Source organism: Cetorhinus maximus, chromosome 17 (assembly GCF_964194155.1).
Source record: "Cetorhinus maximus chromosome 17, sCetMax3.hap1.1, whole genome shotgun sequence".
NCBI classification, from domain to species: domain Eukaryota; kingdom Metazoa; phylum Chordata; class Chondrichthyes; order Lamniformes; family Cetorhinidae; genus Cetorhinus; species Cetorhinus maximus.
Genome location: NC_135895.1, coordinates 29,124,011 through 29,135,833, shown reverse-complemented (window position 1 = coordinate 29,135,833; position 11,823 = coordinate 29,124,011).

Below are 11,823 nucleotides of genomic sequence, written 5' to 3'. Positions count from 1 at the left end.
ACTAGTCAACACCATGGCATGCTCCTCAAAGTGAGTGAGGGGCCTAATGTGGGCCATTCCAACCCTGATTTGGGACCTCTCCCTGCTGCTTTGAGCCAGCTTCTCCTGCATGGGAGCAGATGGAGAGAGTGTGAATGGGACACATGGCACTGCATGGAATGTTTGTGTGGTGAAGGGAGTCATGGACGGGATGAGGACACGAGCTTGAGAGGATATGAGCCTGACGGAGATGTGAGGACCTGTGTGTGAGTTAGTGGTGTTGTCCCTTGAGGTGTGAGACCCCTGTGGATGTGTGATGGGTTTGCGAGTGTATGAGTTGAGAGTGATGAGAAGCGTGAGTTACCCTGGTGGAATGAGAACAGCAGACCCAGTAGCTGTTTGCGGATGCATTTCTCTGTCTCTGCCTGGGTTGGAGTTTCTTCAAGATGGTTCCCTGTGGTTCTACCAGCTTCCTGCCCTTGCCAATGCTTTTTGCAGGTAAGCTAAGATGGTAACTGCTATCATGTGACCTGTAAAAAGTGCCAAGTTGCCTCCCAAATAAGGCATCGATAACCCTTCTCTCACCTGTGCTTCTTAGCTGTTGGCCTGGCCAAGGCACAATTTACATTCTTACAATGTGACATCAACAATACTTTTTAATATCTTCTGGATGAGACCACAGTGAACCATAACTAAATTAAAAATTGTCTTCTGACCTCTCGTAAGGGGAGACTCAGTCTGATATCCACAATTCTATCTGGTCGCTTGGAGCCATTTTGAAACAGTCTTTAAACTCAGTCCACGGTTTTTATTTTAAAATAAGTTGCCTTTAAAGTAGTTTTCTGAAATATCTGTAATGTCATAACTGTACAGCCTAACACATGAAAATATTTACACGTATGATTTTTGCAAGCATACGAATTAGGAGTAGGAGTAGGCCACTCGGCCCCTCAAGCCTGCTTCACCATTCAATAAGATTGTGGCTGATCTGATTGTGACTTCAACTCCACATTCCTGCCTACCCCAAATAAGCTTTCACCCCCTTACTTATCAAGGGTCTATCTAGCTTTGTCATAAAAATATTCAAAGGGCTGAATTTTACCGTCGGCGAGTGGGGGCGGGGCCCGCTCAACGACGCGTAAAATGACGCGCGGTGACGTCGGGCGGAACTCCCGATGTCACCGCGCTCTGTTTAAGTTTTCAGGAAGGCAGGGGGCGCAGCAAAATCAGCTGCGCGCCCGTCGACCTGTCAATGGCCAATTGAGGCCATTCACAGATCAATTAAAGTGATTAGTGGACCTGCTCGTCCAACCTTAAGGTTGTCGGGCAGGCCAGGATAAGCAGGCAGGAAGTAGAAAAAGCATGAAGCCTCATCCACAGGCGGGATGAGGTTTCGTGTAGGGTTTTAAAAATTTTAATAAAGTATTTTTGGAAATTATGAACTTGTCCCAACTCATGTGACATTGTCACATGAGGGGACATGTAAGGGAAATTTTTTTTTTCTATTTTTAATATTTTTGAAAGTAGAGGCGATCTCCCTGAGGCTGCACTTAGCCTCAGGGAGATGAGTGCGCTCTTTCGTGCGCATGTACAAAAGAGCGCACTCTCGATTTTAGGCATTCCCTTCCCCACCCGCACTGGGAGCGCATAGCACTTCCCTGCAGACATCAGGCTGGGCAGGCCTTAATTGGCCCGCCCGCGTAAAATGGCGCCGCGCCTCCAATCGGGGGCGCTGATCGGAAGCGCGCCTGCATGCGCCCGCCCATCAACTCTCCCCCCCCCCACCACGATGGGGGGAAAATTCAGCCCAAAGACTCTGCTTCCACTTCCTTTTGAGGAAGAGAGTTGCACGTATGATATTATGTTTACCTATGCATAGCAGAAATATACTTCTTTCTTCTGTCAAGTTCTGCACATGGCACTGCTGCTTGACCTTAGTATAGACCCCTGCCCTCCCATCGTCTCCTCCCTGCCAATGAGAGAGGAAGCTTTGCACCCGTACGGGGTGGATCTGAGCCAGTCCTGAGAGGAGAAAAGGCAGTGACCTCACCAAAGGGCTTTTGTAAGGAAGGTGTTCTGTTCTCCACCATAGGTTTTAATTTTTAATGCGCTTAAGAAATAGTCAATTGAGTCTGAACAAAAGGACTTTGTCGCCTTAAAGCCGAATTCACTTGCAAAGCAATATGAACGGAAGAGCCCTCACGTCTTCAGCAGTTTAGCAATGCTCATCAATAATGTAATATCAAATGTTTGAACACCTGCACACATACCTCTTTTGAACTGTGGAATTTACTTTTTAAATGTCTGAAGATTGATATCAGGGATAATCTCAGTCTGTTATTCCCGATCATAGTTGTTTGTGATTCATAGTTATTTATATAAACTGTAATCCAGATCACGCCATGAATCAATCATTTGTTAACGTGTTTCCCTCTCCTGCTATCTATGAAACAGTCACCAGGATCAAGGATCATAATCACCTGATTTTCAATGGTGAGTAATTGGCAGCCAATCTTCAGAATTGGAAACACAACATACTTATACATGAAAGAGGCCTTATGAGTTTGCACCTTATCAAGAATTTCTTTGCTTAAAAATAATCACACATCTGAAAAAAGGGTTTTCCACTTTCTAACCAGACACTCCCTCCCTTGTGAGCAGCAGCAGGGCACTTACAACATGCATTTCTCCTTCAGGCAAATGAAAACATAGGCAGTACAATCTCCACATGGACACTCAGCACAATGCAACCTTCTCCAGCCAGAGCAACAGAGCTCAGTTTGGGGCTGTGGAGAATGTGCAGGTCAGAGAAATAAAAATTTTTACTGTTTAAATGTATCAATCTCAGATTGTGTCCCTCATTGTCGTGTACAGTTACGAATTATTTGAACACGTGAGAATGTGAGGCAAGAGAACACCTGTTAGTCCATCGAGTGTTCATAGTCCTCTAGCAATTGAGGATCATGGCCTCTGATGCCCCCATTCACCAACAGCACAGACAGGCAAAAAAACAAATGATGTAAGATCTGTGTAATGTAAATAAGTGCCAGCTGAGGGAGCATTGAATCATTGCATAGATGGAGAAAGGAGATTTAATGCAGTTTGATAAGCAGGGGTGGGAAAGGTAAGGTGCAATGATGTAGCTGGAATCTAGTAAATGCTTGGGAAAGTGCCATAATATGGTCTCTTTGATCTGAATCCATTTTCCAGTAGAAGCTCTAATGCATCACTTGTAACAGTGGCTATCCTTCCTATCTGCTTTGAAAAGAATGTCTGGAAACTGTGGAAATTAGTGAATGCATTTTGCCAGAAGAAGAGATGTTTGGAAAAGACAAAAGCCCAGAACTGGTAAAACTCTGGGGTGTTTCCAACGAGGACGTGTGAGAAACAGAGCCTAAACTTATTGGGTTTCTGTCCCATGCACAGAAAAAAATGGCAACCTCTGAGCTGCTGGAATGGAAGGCTGGCACTCCACCTGCCTGGTGCATCCTTTACCCCCACTGCCAGTAGTTTGGGGGCACATCTGGTGGGAACATGCCCAAGCTGTCCTAGGAATCCTGTCAGATGCCTGCCATCGATTGGCCCAGCAGGATCCACGTCTGCTGCAATCAAGTACAGGTTTCATTCCTCTCACCACCGAAGCACCCAACTCAGAATCATCCAATAATAAGTAATTCCGGAGCGTTTGACGTTTGCCACTCACTAGCCCCAACTGCATTGAAAATAAATTGAAAATCTTAATACAAAACAGCTCACATTCATCTTCAGGCCGATCCAACCACTTTCTACCCATCTCAGATCAGCAGTTTCAGCTGCCTGCAGCCTTGTTGCAGCACCGACCCCTATTACTTATTTACGTGAGCCGTTAGCCCTGGGATTTGGGTCGGGGTCACTGCCAGGCGAAAGCAGCAACCACAAATTCTGCCCCATGTTCTTCTAACCATACAACAACACCACAGGCAGAATATTGCCATCAGCGTATGGGGTGGGCCCGACACGCCAACACGTAAAATGATGCGCTATGACATCGGGCGTGCATCCCCATGTCATCACGCATCAGTTCAATATTTCGTTCAGCAGGCACACGACGGAGGTGGCTACGCACCTGCCGAACTATCAGCGGCCCATCAAGGCCATTAAAAAAGCAATTAAAGTCATTAACAATGCTGCCCGTCCAGCCTTAAGGTTGACAGGCAGGCAAAGAGCCCAAGCGGCCTTCATATTTTTTGAGAAAACCTCACCCACAGGCTTCAGGTTTCCTGAAGCTTGTATGAAATGAATAAATAAATTTTCATGACTTCGCGAACATGTCCCAGTTCATGTGACACTGTCACATGAGGGAGCATGTTTAAATAATTTTTAAATTCATTATTGAAAAGCTTTTATGTACTTTGCACTTTGGCATTTTGGTAGGAAGAATAGAGGCATAGACTATTTTCTAAATGGGGAGAGAATTCAGAAATCTGGAGTGCAAAGGGACTTGGGAGTCCTAGTCCAGGATTCTCTTAAGGTTAACTTGCAGGTGGAGTCGGTAGTTAGGAAGGCAAATGCAGTGTTGGCATTTATTTCGAGAGGACTAGAATATAAAAGCAGGGATGTGCTGCTGAGGCTTTATAATGCTCTGGTCAGACCACATTTAGAATATTGTGAGCAATTTTGGGCCCCATATCTCAGGAACGATGTGCTGGCCCTGGAGAGGGTCCAGAGGAGGTTCACGAGAATGATCCCAGAAATGAAAGGCTTAACATATGAGGAACGTTTGAGGACTCTGGGTCTATACTCGATGGAGTTTAGAAGGATGAGGGGGGGATCTGATTGAAACTTACAGAATACTGAAAGGCCTGGATAGAGTGGACATGGGGAAGATGTTTCCATTAGTAGGAGAGACTAGGACCCGAGGGCACAGCTTCAGAGTAAAGGGAAGACCTTTTAGAACAGAGATGAGGAGAAACCCCTTTAGCCAGAGAGTGGTGAATCTATGGAATTCATTGCCACAGAAGGCTGTGGAGGCCAGGTCATTGAGTGTGTTTAAGATCGAGATAGATAGGTTCTTGATTGGTAAGGGGATCAAAGGTTACAGGGAGAAGGCAGGAGAATGGGGTTGAGAAACTTATCAGCCATGATTGAATGGCGGAGCAGACTCGATGGGCCAAATGGCCTAATTTCTGCTCCTTTGTCTTATGATCTTATGGTCTTAATCTCCCTGACGCAGCTCCGTGCCTCAGGGAAATTGCTGCGCTCTTTTGTGCGCATGCGCAAAAGAGTGCAGGCCCCGACTCTCCTGCCCGCACAGGTAGCGCTTAGCGCTACGGAACACGTGCTACGCTGGGCGGGCCTTACTTAGCCCGCCCGCGTAAAATGGCGGTGTGCAGCCAATCACGGGCAGCGATTGGCTCCGCGCCCGCCCCCACCCACTCTCGCCCAGCCCGTCCAACATAGGTAAGATTCAGTCCCATGGAATTTCTCTTCCACAGCGTATAAGAAGCTAAGGGGAGAGATTCAAAAATGCAGTGGAATGGTTTCTTCCCACATGAAGTAAAATTTGTTTGGTGGTTTGATTAACCAACGGAATGGCCATGATGGATAAGAAAGGCTTGAACAATTCAAAAATGCTGTGTAAGAACAAACTGAATCAGATTAATGCACAAAGACATAAAACACTGATATGTTCAATGGTCAAGGAAAGGGAAAATACTTTGCGCTGTCTTTAACTGTTCAAGAATGACAGGTTCTTTGTGAAACAATCCGAAAATGACAAGGTGCTTTTGAAACAGTGCAAGATCCACTCAAAAATACTTGGAACTGGATTTTACTGGCCCCCTGACGGTAAGTTTGGAGGTAGAGAGGCAGGCAGGTGGGCAGCAAATATAAAGAATTCTGCGCCCTGTTAGGGGCGATTTCTCGGTTTTACCACAAAACGCTGGTGACAGGACAGTCCCCCGCTGCATATAGAGGCCACCAGCTTCATGGAGGCAACCTCCCTGCGCCAGCTCCAGAGGTTGGGTTCATTAAAGCTGGAAGCTGGAGGCTTCAAAGAAGGGATCAAGGGAGGACAAGCAGCCTCCAAAGCCTCAATGGTTCCCCTTTGATTGAAGGGGCCTGCCTGCTTCTCTCTTGATCTCCAACATACCCTCATCTGCCGGTGTGCCTACTGAAGCTTCAGAGCTGCCGGCCCCTGAGGTCAGGTTGGCCATATTAGGAGATCATGAATTGGATGCTGGGCCTGACTGCCCGTGTGATGGTTTAGGTGAAACAGCCTCTGGGGGTCTCCCCCATGGGCGCAGCCATGAGGGTGACCACCACATGCATCTTAGCCACTAACCAAGACAAGCGAGTAGGCTGCCTCCGCCTCCTCCAAGGCCACAAGGGGAGCACCATGTAGAAGTGGCTGAGTGCAAAGACCATTGCATTTCACAGAGCACTGATTGGGTCACTGAGGCATCTTATTACTGTATCTGTGCACTGTTTTCATTTTTGAGAAATATGTGGTTATGATCACCATAGAAACCAATGACCATTTAAAAAGAGATGAATTTCCCCCAGTGACCGACAAAAATACCCAAAGCACAAGGTTTCACTTTTTATGACTTTTATTGGAACAACCAAACTAAAATCAACATAGATCAAAAGTTAATTAACAGGCAACTAATACATTGAACTAAAGAAAAGTACGTCCGCATTAACTAGCACAACTGAGATATGTCTTACGATACCCTTTCACTGTGCACTGTGCTTCTGACAGATATGAAGCATTACAGGAACAGTCCCACAACAACTCCTAGCTCTCCAGTGGAGGTTCAACTCCTTCCCACCATGCCAGGTTGAAATTTCCAGTGTCCTTTGACAATCATTTCACTCAGCCTGAATTTTCTGGATCCGATTATTACCAGCAAGGCACAATTTGATGACTCTCCATTCCCTAAAGCTTGAAGAGCCCCATTTGTTCAGTTCCGTTTCTTCCAAACAGAGAATGAACTCTCACAAGCATCCTGCTTGTTGTTAATAAAAACGCAGTTCACCCTACTCCCACAGTAGAGGCTCCTTTGTCACTACCTCTCAAAACATCAGCTGTCCTTTTTCTGTGAGATACTTGAGAAGGTGTTAAACTTGCCAACCTCACTTCAATGGGCCAGAATTTTCCACTCCTGTTGGCAGCAGGCATCATGGCGGGCGTCAGCGGACAATATGGTGAGAAGGCCAAAAATAGGTTTTACGCCGTCATGAAACCAGTTTGCGATCGTCCACTCCACCCGTCAATGGTGGGCCACATTTCCCACCACCGCACGTCAGGAACCTTATTTCAATCATTTGGTATCTCATTATAAGCCCTGCTAGCCAGAATCATCTCCCCCACGATGGACCATCCAGGCACATTGGTAGCCACACCAACATGCTTCACAACTGTACATAAGTGATGTGCACCTGGCGAGCTGTTCTTCACTCAGGACTTTGAAGCTTGTTTGCCTACCTTGCTTCGGGCAGCACTCACAGTCATTAGCGCCAGGCTTCACAGGCAACACCACATCACCTTTAGGAGGGCTCACAGACAGGTCTCTATCTACCAGATCATCTATAAGGCGGGGGTGGCTTTTCAATGTCTGCAAGGCTAGGGGGAGAAGTGGCCTCAGGCAAGGGAAGAGGCTGCAGGGTGAATGCTGTACAGGGGAAGGAGGTATCCCAGTGTGTGTGGGAGGGACATGTTGATCTGTGCAAGTGGCTTCAAGGTGGTGAGGGCTGAGGAGGCTCCAGAGGACATGAGGCCAGATGGAGATGTGTAGGTGTGTGTGAGAGAGTGAGTGGTGATGTCCCTTGAGTTGGCAGTGAGTGAGATGCCAGTGAATGTGCGATGGCCTTGTGAATGTGAGAGTTTAGAGTGATGAAATGGTCACCTTACCCTGGCGGCATGGATGAGATCATTGATTCTCTTTCTGCACTGGATGGCCAACCTCTTCTATGTAGTGTTGGCACTGACCACTTCTGCCACTACCTCCCAAGCCGGAGTAGTGAGGTTGCTGGGCCTCCTGAGGTGAGAGCAGGGGTGCAGCGGGCCTCCACAAGGCATTCCAGTAATGGGTCACTGAACTCTTTTTGGCTTTCAGGGCCATGTCTTCACTGGAGCAGTCCTGGGCTGTGGAGTATTGAGAACTGTGTGTGCGGCTGCAGTTTAATATGGTACCCGGAGTGAGGAAACAGTGAGGTAACAGGGAGGCGTGCAATTCAGAGGTCGCCCACCAGCAAGACAGCATGTTTCCTGTGACTGCATAATTAATAAGATGGGAAATCCATGAAAATCCGCCATTGCGGCCGGCAGGTAAAACGTCTCATCTCATGCCCATTACCACACTTAGTGCAAATTTAGGACGATTCCTCCCATGGTTTCTGTTTGAGTTTCTCTTCCCAGAGCAACCAGGTCACCTGGGCATGCCTCGGAGCTGAGGTGCTTATCTGGAATTTTCTATTTTACTTTGAGTTAAAGCTGCATTTAAAAACATAACCGTCTTGTAAAGTACAACGTTCACAGTAATGTTAATAATTACACTTTAAGCCACACTTTTGAGACTCCTTTTATTGATGGTAGGACAAGAAGAGGTTTGTGCGGTGGTAAAGGAGATGAAGGGTTCCTCAATGGTGATGGTGAAGCCTTGGGGCAATGTGCTTCCTTCATCAGCAGTAGGAGTTTATATATTCAGGCTGAGTGTTCAGTGGCCATGTTATACAGAGTGCCTTAAATACAATGCCCTTCATCCTGGGTCAGAAGGGCTCAGTTGAAGTGTTCCTTAATAAGATGACCTCTGACATTCAGGGCATCCTGATGAAACATTCATGCCCCCACATTGGGTGCCTACCTCTCTGTGCAGTCAGAGCACCTCAGTGTTCTGCATCTTCACCCCTTGCCTCTTCTTCCTTCTCATCTCCTACCTCCTGTCCCTCCTCTGCCTCCAATGAACTGACTCCTTCCAGGGTCTCACGATCCTCAAACTCTGCACATCTCTGGACAGCTATGTTATGGGGAGTTTAAAAGACCACCACAATGACTGAGACCCTAGCAGGAGGGGATTGGAGGAGGCCATTCAGCTGGTCCAGGCATCAGGATTTTCAGATGCCAGATGGCCTACTCAATGGTGGTCCCAATGAGCAAATGGCTTCAGCTGTAGTGCCCCTGTACCTCTGTCTTGCTGTTCCATAAAGAGGTGAGTAGCCACATTTTCAAGGGATACCCCTTGTTCTCTAGAATCCATCCACGTAGTTTGGAGAGTAGAATGAAGAACTGTGATACCCTGGACTGCTGGAGGATGAAGGAGTCATGGCAACTGCCAGGAAAATGAGTGCACACATGGAGGGAATTCCTGTTGCAGACCAGTTGAATGTTGAGGGAGTGGAAGCCCTTCTGTTAATCACAGAATCACACAGTGCAGAAGAGGCCCTTCGGTCCATCGAGTCTGCACCGATACGTGAGAAAAACCTGACCTACCGAACTAATCCCATTTACCAGTGCTTGGCCCATAGCCTTGAATGTTATAATGTGATGAATCTAAAAGGCCAGTTACTCGATGCCTTGATGGGCATATGGGTGCAATCGATGATGCCCTGTACCTGAAAAAGTTCAGCAATGGAGGCAAAATCCATTGCTCTCTCTCTCTCCTATGAGGCAGCAGCTGTCGTGAACTGAATGTACTGTTCAGTCCTGGCAAAGAGAGCATCCGTGACCTGTGAGATGCAGTCCTGTGCAACAGTTTGCAAGATGCCACCGAGGTCTGCAGCTGCACCTTTGAAAGAACCAGAAGCTAAGGAGTTGAAAGCCACAAAGATTTTGATGGCTGTTGTCAGGGCATGGTGAGCAGTGCTGTGAGGAACAAGGCCATTGACAATGACAGCACAGATGCCTGTGACCAGTTGTCTGAAGAGTCGCATTGGTCCTCGGTCACGTCAAGTCAGCTCCTTCTTTGGCATTAGATCCTATGCTGAGGGTAGACCCTCGGTGTCCCTCCTGCAATTCATTCCTCTCCCTGCCCTCCTGGCACCTGGGATTCCGCCCATCCCGCAGAGGGTGTTGCTCCTCATTGCCACTGGGCACAAAATCTGAGAGCCGTGGCTCCATTGATAGCTGAAAACTCCCCTGTGCTCAGGTGGACCCCTAACTGTCCTTAGCAGCCTTGCCGCCCACCCCGCACTTCTGGCCCCATGATGTCAGGAGGGCGACGAACCCCTAGACTGCTTGGACTCTTAAGGCCCACTCTCTGCCCGTGCTGCACCAAACAGCACCTGTTTCCCAATAGCCGGGTCCCCATCTGCACAGTTCACCCTTTTATGGGTCAGAGATAATTCCCTAGGGCGGCCATGACTGGTTCCCACTGGGCACCTGCCTCCCTTCACCTAGACGGCCCCAGACAGCGTGTTCAGCCTGAGTGTCCCCGTGAAATTCTCAACTCCCTCCGCTAATGGCCTCGTCAACCACCTCTACTGGTCTTAATCAGGGATTGGACAGGATCGTGATTTCACCCTCTCCCCACCCTGATGAAACTGGCTACCGTCAGGAACAATGTTGGGAAACCAGCATGCCAGCCAGTGCTGGCGTTTTCAGGCCCCGTCTGCTTCCGTTCTCGCTCCTGATGGGACCTGAAAAGTCAGCTCCGTATGGATGCTGTTTCTCCTGTTTCAATAGTCAGATGAGTTTGAGGGTGATTGGCCCTTTAAGATCTCCTAGCGCCGGATATCCTGAACCTGGAACCCTGAATTCTCCCAACACATCATCAGAAGTGTGAACAGCCGCTCTACAGAATTATATTAATCAGCTGACCTTGTTTTATACTGAGAGGTCAGATAACAGCACTCCAAAAGCCACAGTTCCACTGCCACAGTGAAGAAGTCAAATCATTGAACTTTACTGTAATTCCCCTCACCCAGTTATGATCGAAGAACCACCTCTGCTTCTGGAGAAAAACCGTGACAGGCAATGTTGGCAATGATGGTCTTAAAAGCGGCATAGGATTTTACAGCACTTTAACTACTCAAAACTAACCCTACCATGGCAAGTTAAATTCAATTAATTAAATCTTATTTTGTTGGGAGTGCGTTATAAATTCTACCGCAATCTCGGTCAGGTCATCTCAAGCCATCTGAAGTTCTCTTCTGGAATGTTTGGCATGTTGCAACCCCCTCCATCCCCATTTGCCACCCCTCCCTGGACCCACCCGCCCATGCAGATTGCCCGACAGGCTGTAAACGCACTTCAGTCTGAATGTTATTATTTTTTAAATCTGGAAGGAATTTATAGACATCTCTGTTCATGCTGCCAATGCAAATACAGTTACTCGTTAACATGAGATCTTCTGTGCCTGAAATATTATTTAACTTTGCTGCTCCAGTATAAACCAGATCAAATAAGGAGTTGGTAGGTGTTGATGCGAAGCAGAGAACCATGAATGATGATGCATTTTAAAATGAATAGCGCAGTTCCCAACTTCTAACATAGTGAGCAGAATTTTCAGTTCGGCTGCAGGCGCAGTCGGCAGGTCTGGGATCGGTTGGGGAACGGACCGTCGACCGCGATTTTACATTGGCTGGCCAATTAACAGCCAGCCAGTGTGAAACGCGCGCTGAAAGGCTCAGCACTGCTGGGGTGGGGGCGGAAGAAGGACGGGTGCTGACATAAGCGCGGGTGCGGGGGAGCGTGGAACGAAAGCTCCCTGAAGGCAGAGAGCTGCCTCAGGGATCTGAAGAATTTAAAAGCAATAAAGAAAGATTTTAAAATCTGGGAGAAAAAAAAGCCCATGCATCAGAATCAGTACCCGAACATATAAATGATGAAAATTCTGCCCATACATTTTTTTTAAATTTAGTAAT